Source organism: Chiloscyllium punctatum, chromosome 18 (assembly GCF_047496795.1).
Source record: "Chiloscyllium punctatum isolate Juve2018m chromosome 18, sChiPun1.3, whole genome shotgun sequence".
Lineage (NCBI taxonomy): Eukaryota > Metazoa > Chordata > Chondrichthyes > Orectolobiformes > Hemiscylliidae > Chiloscyllium > Chiloscyllium punctatum.
The window spans coordinates 43293562-43305584 of record NC_092756.1 but is presented as its reverse complement, the minus strand read 5'-3'; the positions used below and the strand labels follow the sequence as shown (position 1 = coordinate 43305584).

Genomic DNA, 12023 nt, shown 5'->3' with positions numbered 1-12023 from the left:
TCTGGGGCTAGGAACTGGGACTATGTGGCAGCAGTGGTTACTGCCTTGTGTCGGGATAACTCGAGAAGTAGCCGATGTTAAACTGCATTGTTATTGAAGTATACATTTCAACAAAAGCTTGCTAAAAACAATGACTGCAGATGCTGGAAAACAGATTCTGGATTAGTGGTGCTGGAAGAGCACAGCAGTTCAGGCAGCATCCGAGGAGCAGTAAAATCACCGTTTCGGGCAAAAGCTCTTCAAAAAGAATGCAGGCAGAGAGCCTGAAGAGTGGATAGATAAGTGAGAGGAGGGTGGGGGTGGGGAAAAAGTAGCATAGAGTACAATAGTTAAGTGGGGGAGGGGATGAAGGTGATAGGTCGGGAGGGAGGGTGGAATGGATAGGTGGAATAGAAGATAGGCAGGTAGAAAAAGTCAGGACACGTCATGGGGACAGTGCTAATCAGGAAGTTTGGAAATGGGGTGAGGTGAGGGAAGGGGAAAGGAGGAAACTGTTGAAGTCCACATTGATGCCCTGGGGTTGAAGTGTTCCGAGGCAGAAGATGAGGCGTTCTTCTTCCAGGTGTCTGGTGGTGAAGGAGCGGCTGTGAAGGAGGCCCAGGACCTCCATGTCTTGGGCAGAGTTGGAGGGAGAGTTGAAATGTTGGGCCACGGGGTGGTATGGTTGATTGGTGCGGTTGTCCCAGAATGTTCCATAAAGCGCTCTGGTCGGAGGCGCCCAGTCTCCCCAATGTACAGGAGACTGCACCGGGAGCAACTGATTCAATAAATGATATGTGGATGTGCAGGTAACAAAAGCTGCACTGTCCCTGGAGTATTTGATGTTTTGGAGAAATCTATTTGTCTCAGCCTTCAATACATTAATGATGGAATCACCACAGCCACTGGGGGAACCGATGTTAAACGGTCAGCCCATTCTGAGTTCCCACACATCTGCCACTGTTCGCTCAGCACTGATATTGTGTATTTGTTGCTCTGCCTTATATTTCTTATGATACTTTGCTTATTATGAGCGTTTAGCGTGTTCGTCTGTGGTTTGCCATGATGGTATAGTGGTTAGTACTCTGCGTTGTGGCCGCAGCAACCTCGGTTCGAATCCGGGTCACGGCAGTAATTGCTCTATGTGTCCCAGGCTTTTGTGAAACACAAAGGAATCAGTTGATTGAAAGTTTTGATTTTCTCCAAGGTGATTTTTTTTTTCCTTCAAGCTCTGCTCGCTCACATCTCTCTGTTTCATATGTCAGAATTCAAATCCACCTGTTCTCAGAGATTTCTTCCCTCCTACGATCACTAACCGAACTTTCCATTCCAGACCCCCACCTCATTAATTTGGAGATGCCGGTGTTGGACTATGGAGTACAAAGTTAAAAATGACACAACACCAGGTTATGGTCTTACAGGTTTTATTGAAGCACTAGCTTTCGGAGAGCAGTTCTTTCATCATGTGTTTGCGGAGTCATTTCCTATTTCAGTAAGGCATTGCAGAATCTAATACAGACTCGAACATTGATACCGATCAGTCTGTGTGGCTGTGGTCACTGTTGCTGGGTGAACGTTCCCCAACCCCACCATCGGGACCTGCAGACAATTGGATCCATTTGGTTACCACTATTGTGAGATCAATACTCATGTACCAGCTTTTACTGATATAGACCAGATATTATTGGGGGGTGGGGGTGGGAGTGGGGGGGTGGGGGTGGGAGTTGGGGGGGGGGAGTCCAGCTCAGGAAAATGGCACAGAACAGTTTCGGGGAAAAGCGACTTAATTGGATAAGATCAGTTTCACTACTTTTCTGCAATGGCCAAGCGCTCTTACCACTGAACACTGAACTGTTAATTCAGACACCACGGACCTGGATTTGACTCTGACCATGCTAGGTGGTAGAATTGGGATTCAATAAATATCTGGAATTATGAATCTAATAACTCCTATGTATCCATGTTCAATTGTTGAAAATAAAACAAAACAATCTAACGTCATTTAAGGAATGAAACTGCCATTCTGACCTGCTCGGGCCTCCATGTAACTCAAGACTCACGACAAGATGGTTGAGTCTCAACTACCCGCTGTGCAATTCGGGATAGCAATCAATACTGCCGAGCCAGCGACGCCCTCATACTGTAACAGAATAGAAAAAAAAGTTCATTCGGCCCGAGCGAGATTACAGTGTGCAGTTCTGCAATTCAGAGTACTGCATCGATGTGATCGCACTGGGAAAGTTGCAGGAGAGATTCACTGGGATATTGTCTGGGCTGAAGAGTTTCAGTTGTGAGGAGAGATTGGACAGACTGGGGTTGTTTGTCGCCGAGCAGAGGAGATTGGAGAAGACATGACTGAGATGTAATAAATACTGAGGAATATGGAGAGGATTGACCGAAAGAAGCCTTTGTTATTGATGGAGGGATCGAACACCGGGGCCAAGAGATGTTGGGAAAAGGCAGAAAGGTTTGAGAAGATTTGCGGAAAGGGTCAGAGAGGCGGAAATCATTCTAACCTTTAAAAGAATTGAGATGTTAATTTGTGATGCCAAAACATATAAGATTATGGGCTAAACGATGGAACTTGATTCAGGTCTTCAAGCAGTTGTGTTGGACAAGTGCGGCCACAACAGGCTGAAGGGTCTCCTTCGATGTTGATATCCTCCACAGTATCGTGGTTAGTGTCCCCTCCTGTCACAGGGCTCAATTCTCCGCTGGGGGCATCGTGAATGTTTTAAGCGTGTCGCTCTGTTCCCCAGTGAAGGTTATTCATGCCTGGCTTTCCATTCTCCATGGGACATGTCACAGGAAGGACAGTGCTGTCTGAATCAGCGTGGGGAAGGACTGCAGCTCCTGGGGAGAGAGAGTGTCAGTGAAAGTGCAAACACATAACTTCAGCCAACTGCACATTGTGTTTGTGTTGCAATGAAAACCATGAAATAGAGTTGCTCCTAACTGATATGTTTATTTAAAGCAGGAATCTGAGGAAGAGAACACAATAAACCCATTCAGATCTGAGTGCAGAAACATTTCCAGCAGAACTACTGAGGTTGTACAGCGTAGAACCGCGTTTGGATGCATTGAATTCGGGTGTGTGGGCGCAGTTTGCTTTCACTCGGCGGAGCTGCCAGTGTGAAAAGCCATTACACATGATGCAGATAGTGTTCAATGTGATGGTACATTTGTTCAGTGGTTCGCACTGCTCTTAAGTCTGTAGGTTAGGTGGGTTGGCCTGTTAAATTGCGCTGATGTGTCCAGGGAGTGAATTCAGTAAGTTCAGTGAGTTAGCCATGGGTAACGCAGTGATAAGGTCAGCAGTCACACGATGCCAGGTTTTATTCCAGCAGGTATATTTGAAATCACAAGCCAGAGGCCTGCGCGGATAGAGATGGGAGCTAGGTCTTATTGAGATGCTGTTCAGAATTTCCCTACCGACCTGATTGACTGAACTGCACTTTCTGCATGGTCGGAAATCTGTGATTCTATCAGAGAGGACACTGCCAGCGTTTACTGGGTCGCTAAGACATTAGAGATGATGCTGACGGCGTTTATTGGGGATGGGGTTTTATTTATTTGTGTTTTGGAAAATTTGACCCTGAACCAAGGAAAACCGAATGGAATTTTTCCAGCGTAATTGAGGTTTGGACAGAGTCAACATATGGAAAATTCACTCTTTCAAGTTCGTATATTTCTGAATGTCAGGCTTTCAAAACCATCGATGTAGGACAAATAAATGATGGGAGCAGAATTTCTGTCACTCTGAGAATCCGTTTCCAAAATATTTGGAAAGGCACATTTCGAGACACACAAACAATGAGTTTCACCAGGAGAGAGACAGCCTGCGGCCAGGTGAAAGTTTAAAAGAGGGGTGTGGGGGGTGGAAGGTGCGAGGAAACAGTATCTAATTTGGACGACTTCAGATGCAAAGAAATATCAGAAATGTCTGCAGCTGAGTAAGATTCAGCAAAAAACCTCAGAGTTTAGAACGATTTCTATGAATATTCCATATGAAGCTTTATAAATGGAACTGAGCAGATTTGGCATATTGTCAAGGCAAGCTATTTCATAATGAATAGGAAGTGACCAGTCTCTTAGAGATCGATTTCCTGCTTTAACCCCATGCCTTAAAGGTGGGAGGACGATCGCCATGATGTTGGGTTCATTTGATACCCACTGAAATCTACCAAAGTAACTGAGCATCAAAACTGGCATCTTGTTTTGTAGTTTAACCTTCTGTTTTTATCATCAGTATTTCCTTTAAGCTGAAATAAATTCCGAACAAAATTGAACACAATATTGAGCATTCCAATCATTTAAATCCAATTCACTTCCGATCATTGGAATGAACAGAGTGAAGTTGCAGCAACATTAATAAAACGAAACGAATAAAACTGCATTCTGGGAATTTTACCCAGTTCACGTTCAGCCATATGAGAAAGCCCATCAAGCTAAAACATCACCTTCACTTCTCACTCCGTACATACTTCTTCACGTGAGAGAGAAACTGTCTGAAGAAATTATGCGTCAAGACTAAATGTGCGTGTGAATGTGACGGGAATTTCATGTTTGCTGGTTCGTTCTGAGACAGTTCCGACTCGGAATAAATCAAGGACAAGGTATTCCTTCCAAGGACATGGTGAATCTCTTGGATTTTGCAGGTATTATTATTCCGTCGAAAGCAGAAAGATAATGGTGTGGATTCGATTCCGCTCAGGTAATTTCTTACCGCCTAGGAGCACCATATGTAATCTTGACGGGGTCACATTTGAGCCCCTTTACAGTGGGCTGAAGTCTCCCAGGGGTTCAGGTGATGGGTTCTCTTCCATTGCGCATGTGTGGATTTGAACCCTTCTCTGGCTGTTACTTCTATCAACCGCACCTGTGGTTTCCCTTTGTACCTCGCATCTTTAGGATACATTGGATGGAGAATCTTGCTTTTGTCCTTCATTGCACCGGAGATTTGTGATAAATCGGTACCTCATCAAAGTCAAAGTAAAGCAATTTGTTTCTGTTGTATGTTACATTGGGATAATGAAAAGGAGGGCAACGTTTCTTTCCTCCTTTCATTCCATCTTGACTTTCTATGAATTTACATCGAATGAAATGGGAACAAATAAGGAGAGATCGGGTGCAATAGTTTATCCAGTGGGATTGTGAATTTTAATGTAATACTCCACACAAAGTTCTGATCAGTATTTTAAACAGTCAATTGAATTGAAACCACAGATAATCTTTCCAATGAAACGAATGTTTCATTCTTTCACAATCTTTTGCAGTGTGAATCATACCGCGATCCATCATCCAGCGTGATCACCAAGTTGGCAACAATATTAGATCCACCAATTTTCTTCAGCAATCACAACATTTGCACATACCCTTTTGTGGTGTGCCCAGTGCCATTTGTTGAATCCAGGCCACAGCACATTTCTTGATCATGAACTTATGAGCTAAGTTCCTGATCTGTCTGATCAGTTTGAGAAACCTTTTCTGTCACTTCATCCCATCCCTCAGAATTCTAAAGATATCAATAAAATAGGGCGTTCGACCAAATGATGTAGGATTGGAAATCGGCCATTCATCCCATCAAGTCTGCTCCACCATTCAACGAACTCATGGCTGATCTGATAATCCTCAACTCCATTCTCCAGCATTGCCTCGACAAAGCTTCATCATCTTTCTGGTTAAATATCTGTCTGGCACAGTTTGAAAGTACACAACAACTCAGCCTCAACAACAATTTCGGCAAGGAGTTCAACGGATCCACTGGCCCCTGAGCAAAGAAATTACTCCTCATTTCTGAATTAAATAGGCAACATCTAATTCTGAGTTCATGTCCTATGGTGCTCTCCTCATATCAGAGGGTGAACCACCTGCCCGTATCTACCCTGTCAAGATCCCATGAATATTGAACGTTTATAAATGTTACTATGTGATTATAGAGCTCTCCTCCGTCTCCTTTGTTTCAAGGAGAATAATCCTAGCCTGACCAATCATTCCACGAAGCTCCATTTTCTCCAGTGTTGACAACATGTTCATTAATCTCTGCTGTCCCCTGCAGCGACCCGACATATTGTTAAGGCAGGTGGAGACATTTATGTGAAGAAACGGTTGAAATTTCAAGCACAGACGGGAATTGTATCTTGAAATTAGACAGCCACTGGAATCAGATTTGTCCACACAAGGACGAAATAGAGTAAGTATCACTCTGACAAATGAGAATCTAATCATATCTCATTCACATTCAATAACTTTACTGTAAACAAATTACCCCGTGTAATCGTCCATAGAGCTATTATTTCGGGGGAAAAACTCATCAAAACTGGCTACATAAACACTTTGACAACAACAACTTGTTCTTGAGACATTTTTTCATGATAAACTCAACTAATTGTTCCGTGAATCCTCCATCGTTTGCAAGGCACAAATGAGACGTGGAATATAACTCTCTCCATTTGCCTCGACAGGTATAACTTCAACAACACTGAAGGAACTGGACACCGTCCACGACAATGCAGTCACTTGAGTGTATCCTCTTCAACACCTGCAATATTGATTACCCCCACCACCAAGGCGCAATTGCAGCAGAGTGCACCAACTATAAGATACACTGGAGTAAGTCATTCGGGCATTTTTGACAACCTTCAAAGCTCAACAGTTGTACTGACTATAAGGACAAGATTAGAACATGCAACGAAACGCCACCATTTTCAAGTTACCCTCCAAGGCCTATAGCACCCTGACTTGGAAAGGAATCAGTGAGAAACTCATTGGTGAAACGGTCTTGATGGGCAAAGTTGCATACTTCAGCCTTCCATCTTTTATCGCAGAAATTTAAGAAAAATGTTGATTTATGCGGTGACCAGACTTGTGCTCAGTCCTTTAGCTGTTCCCTAAACTGGTGGTTGCTAAAGTTCTGCTATCATCCACAGCCTGTGGTCAACAATAGAAAATACCCGAAAACCCTCTCAATCAACTGACTCCCCTCCAGATTAGAGTGGTGTTGGAGAAGCACAGCAGGTCTGGCAGCATCTGAGGAGCAGGAAAAATGGACGTTTCAGGCAAAAGCCCTTCATCAGGAATGAGACTGGGAGCACATGGATGGTGAGATAAATGGGAAGGGTGTGGGGCTGGGGAGAAGGTGGCTGAGAGTACTGTAAGTGGATGCAGGCGGGGGGTGAACATGAAATGTCAGAGAAGTAGGTGGAGTGGATAGGTGGGAATGAAGATGCACAGATGGGAGACGTCAGGCGGACGGTCTTGAGCTGGAAGGTGGGAACTGGTGTAAGGTCGGGGGAGGGGAAATGAGGCAACGGGTGAAGTCCAAATTGATGCCTTGGGGTTGAAGGGTCCCGATGCGGATGATGAGGTTTTCTTCCTCCAGGCATCGCGTCGTGAGGCAGTGGCGATACAGGAGGCCCAGGACCTGCATGTCCTCGGGAGAGTGGGAGGGGTATATGAACTGTTTCCCCAAGGGGCACTGGGGTCGATTCTTGTGGGTATCCTGGAGATATCCTCTGACGTGTTGTGTGAGAACACATCTCCTCTCTCCAACTCAGAGGAGACCGCATCGGGAGGAACGTATACAAGAAATTACATGTGTGGAAGTGCAGGAGAAATTTTGATGGATGTGGAAGCCTCCATTAGAGCCTTGGACAGAGGTGAGGAGGTAGATGTGGGTGCAGGTTTTGCAATTCCTGCAGTGACAGGGAAATTTATATTTCCCTCCCCACCCCATCCACTTTTCACAAAGACTGTTTCCACCACGACGACCTCGTCAATTCCTCGCCCTCCAATGACCCAACCTCCCCTCGCGGCACCTTCCCCTGCCACTGCAGGAATTGCAAAACCTTCACCCACATCTTACCTCTCACATCCTTCCAAGGCTCCAATGAGCCTTCCACATCCATCAAATGTGCATGTGCATTTCCACACATGTCATTTATTGCATCTGTTGCTTGCGATGCGGTCTCCTCTACATTGGCGCCAACAGACACATTCTCGGAAAGCGCTTCAGAGAACATTTCCAGGGCACCCGCAACATTCAACTCCAAAGCCCCATGACCAAAAACATCAATTACCACACCCTCCCCCTCCGACTCTCCCAAGGACATGCAGTTCCTGGGTTTTCTCCACCGCCATTCCTTCACCACCAGACGCCAGATCTTCCACCTTGGGGCCCTCAACCCCAGGGCATCAACGTGGTCTTCACCAGTTTCCTCATCTCCCCACGGCCACCTTATCCGAGTTCCAACTTTCTAACTTGGCACCATCCTACTGACCTGCCCCACCTGTCTATCTCCCTTTCCACCTATCCGCTCCACCCTCTTCTCCGACCTATCACCTTTAACCCCATCTCTGTGCACCTCTTGCATTCTCAGCTAAATTCTTCCCAGACCCAGTACTCCCGTTTGTCTCTCCACCCTCGAGGCTCACAGCTTTATTCCTGATGAAGGGCGTTTGCGCGAAACGTTATTTTTTTTCTGCAACTCGGATGCTGCCTGACCTGCTGTGCTTCTTCAGCACCACTCTAATCTTGATTCTGATTTCCAGCACCTGCAGTACGCACTTCCGTCCATCTGCTTCCCCTGTCTATTAATCTTGAATAGGCCGTTGCTGAAGTTCCAGCATCATTTCCCTGCTCTTTCATTCCCACCTGCGGTCAAGACCAGAAAGTATCTCCAACCCATCGAGACCACTTGATCCCTTGTCCAATCACATTCAAACATTCGTGAATGTCTACTCCAATATCTCTTTTATTACCTTAAACCACTCGATATTCACACTTTTCTCATTGTGCGTCCTCAAATTCATTATCACCCACTTCACTGCATTGAATTCCTTTCAGCACATTTTCTTGCCAATTGTTTCCAATCTCCCTGCAGTCTACGGCTTTCTTCCTCATGGTTAACGACATGACTAATTGTTACTTGATTTGCAAACAGCTAAATGATGGCCACGACAAATAATTAAAAATCGTTGACCAATATGAGTAAACAATAGAACTCATAGAAGCCATGGTTCATAAGCTTGCAGAGGACTGCAGAATTAGAGACTGCAAAGAAGATGATCTAAGATTCCAGAAGGATCTTAATCCATTGCGTCTTTGGGCTGAAAATGTCACATGAAGTTCTATTTGGATAAATGGAAGGTATAGCATTTTGCTACATCAAATATTCGTAGGGCTTATACAATTACTGATTGGGCGTTGCATCGTGTTGTGCAACACGGAAGCCAGGAATGCAAGTACATAATTCATTTTGGTTTGCTTCATATATAGACAGAATGGTTAAAAAAAATGTCATCTTGCCTTCGTTGTTCAGTCCGTTGAGCGAAGGAGTTGATCCGTTATGTTGAAGTTGAATAGGACATTGGGTGATGCGTCTTCTGGAATACTGTGTCCAGTTCTTGTCCCCCAGTAATAGCAAGGAAATTATTCAGCTGGAGTCGGTTTAGAACAGGTATACCAGCGTATGGCTAGTGGGAAAGGTTTGTGTTTTCACGAAAGGCTGGATAGGCTGAGAATATTTTCACTCGAGCACTGGAGTTTGAAAGGCGACCTGATAGAAATTTATAAATTATTGAGAGTTCGACTCGAGTTATCTGTAACTGTCTTTTCTCCAAGGAGCAGGGACTTCCAGACGAGCGGGCAAATGTTTAAAGTGAAAGGAGGGATTTAAAATGAGACATGAGAGTCTTTTATTAAACAGAGGATGGTTTATGTGTGCAATTCACTTCCTGAGGCAGTGATGAATGAAAGTACATTTACAATATTTACAGCATATTTGGATCGATAAATGAATTGGAAAGTATCAGTGGAATTAACAAAATCTATTCATTCATGCCTAGTACATAATTTATTGCCCAGAGCGAAGTTCAGAATCAACCACGATATTATGGATCTGGAGTCACATCCCAGCCAGACTAGATAGGTATGACAGTTTCCTTTCCTCTCAGGCATTAATGAATCAGATCGACTGATTCAGCATCATCATTCGACTCTAGGTATTTATTTAAATAAAATCCCAGCATCTGCCATGCCAGGGTTTGAACCCGTGTCCACAGAATTATATCTGGACATTCATATGAACAATGCAGTAATAATATCACAAGAGCATTATTAACCCTCAGCAGTTACAAGAGCCGTCAGATGCGACTCGTTTAGTTTGGCATTATGTTCAGTATGAGCTGGTAAGAGTGAAAGGCCTGTTTTCATGCTGTTTGAGTCTATGACTTTGAAGCTATGAAACTGGCAGCTGGTTCGAATTAACAGCAGCATTGACAGTTTAATTGATCTCCTTCTGGGATATGTAATCTTGCTGGTTACTCTGGAGGTGCTTCTGCTCATTGAGCCCTTCCCACACGCAGGATTGTTGAATAGTCTGTCCGCAGTTTGACTGAGTAGATGATTTTTCACTTCAGCAGGTAATTGAATCCCGCATTGCCCTGGTTTCTCTGTGATATCGGTGTCCTTGCATATACCCAGGATGAACGATTGGTTCAAATCATGTCCATGCAGACGCAAGTCCCGTGTCCATGTTGTGAATGTGTTTTGATTCTTCCTGATATAGCCACAGGGTGTGGATGTCGCTGGTCAGGACAGCATTTGTTGTTCTTCCAGATTCGCTGCTGTCTCGCTGCACAGAAGACATGGATTCGATCCCAGTCTCGTGTGACTGTGTGCAGTTTGCACATTCTCTCTTTGCTTGTGTGAGTTTCCTCCCACAGTCTGAAGGTGTGCAGGTTACTGGGATCAGCCATGGGAAATGAAGGGGAACGGAATAGGTAATGAGTGTGTGTCTGATAGGATGTGCTTCAGAGGGATGGTGTCGACTGGAAGGGCCGAATGGCCTGCTTTCCCACACGGTCGTCATTCTCGGATGAAGGGTCAGCTATTTTGTTCAGGTCCTGGAGACACAAGTAGGCAGGATTGGGTAAAGACGGTAGCATCCCCTGTATAAGCGAAATTCATGAATGGGATTGCAGGAAATTAAAGACTTGTCCACTGTTCCTGAGATCAGGCGTTCATTCCAGGTTTTATTCATCGAACTTTAACATTACCAGGAAGCTGAGGAAGAAACAGGGTAAATCAATTCAGATGTGAGCGCAGAAACATTTTCCGCAGCATCATGAGGAAAACTGACAAATTGCTCCTCAGAACTGTTAGTTCACAGAGATGTTTTTTGTTCCACTCAAGCCCTCAAGAGATTGAATAACAATTTAACTAACACTTGAAATATTAGAACACACCAGGCGATGAGTCACGTCTGGAAACTGTGTTTCCAAGCCAGATGTTTGATCACTGATCATGATGCAATAGGTTGAAGTACCATTGGCCATGCTTTAAAAAACTCAAAAACTGTCATTTTTAACCTGAACAAAATAGGGAAAAAACAAAGTCATCAAGAAAAGTTCCAAGCATTGCACATGTCGTCCTTGGTGCGAACGTGCTGAAATGCAGCTGTCTCACTGCTATTTCCCAATGTTGATTTCCAGTCAGGGAAAAAAAAAATTGTTGTTCCTTATGGAAATCTTAAATTGAACATGAGTTCGTGACATTACAAAACAGCAAAGGTAACAGTTCTGTCAGAGTCAGTGAGAATTTCATATCGGAGATGAAATCAAATGGGAAGAAACGCTGAAATCAGTTGCCTTTGCCTGCTCAGACTCAGTACTACAAAATGATCCTTATTGAAACATATAGGTATTTTCAAGGATTTAATAAGTTGGATGCAGAAAGTTAGGTTCTGTCGCCAGAGCACCTCGTATCGAATGACTTGGAGATGCCGGTTTTGCACTGGGGTATGCAAATTTGAATATCATAGAACCCCAGGTTATATTTCAACAGGTTTAATTGGAAGTACTAGCTTTCGGAGCACTGCTCATTCATCAGGTGATTGTGGAGTCCACAGTTGTAAGTCACAGAATTTATAGCATCTGTTTACCAGTGTGATGTAACTGAAATTGTACATTGAAAAATACCGTGATTGTTTGCTAAGTCGCCGATCTGTTAGAATATCCATGTTAGCTTCACTTCCTTCATATGG

At 44.2% G+C, this 12023-nt stretch overlaps 1 non-coding gene across 1 annotated transcript; it reads left to right on the top strand.

The window, feature by feature from the left end:
- The first annotated feature begins 1038 nt into the window (after positions 1–1038).
- Positions 1039–1110, top strand: trnah-gug (transfer RNA histidin (anticodon GUG)). The gene has a single exon. It is a non-coding gene; the product is annotated as a tRNA-His (tRNA).
- The last annotated feature ends 10913 nt before the right edge of the window (positions 1111–12023 follow it).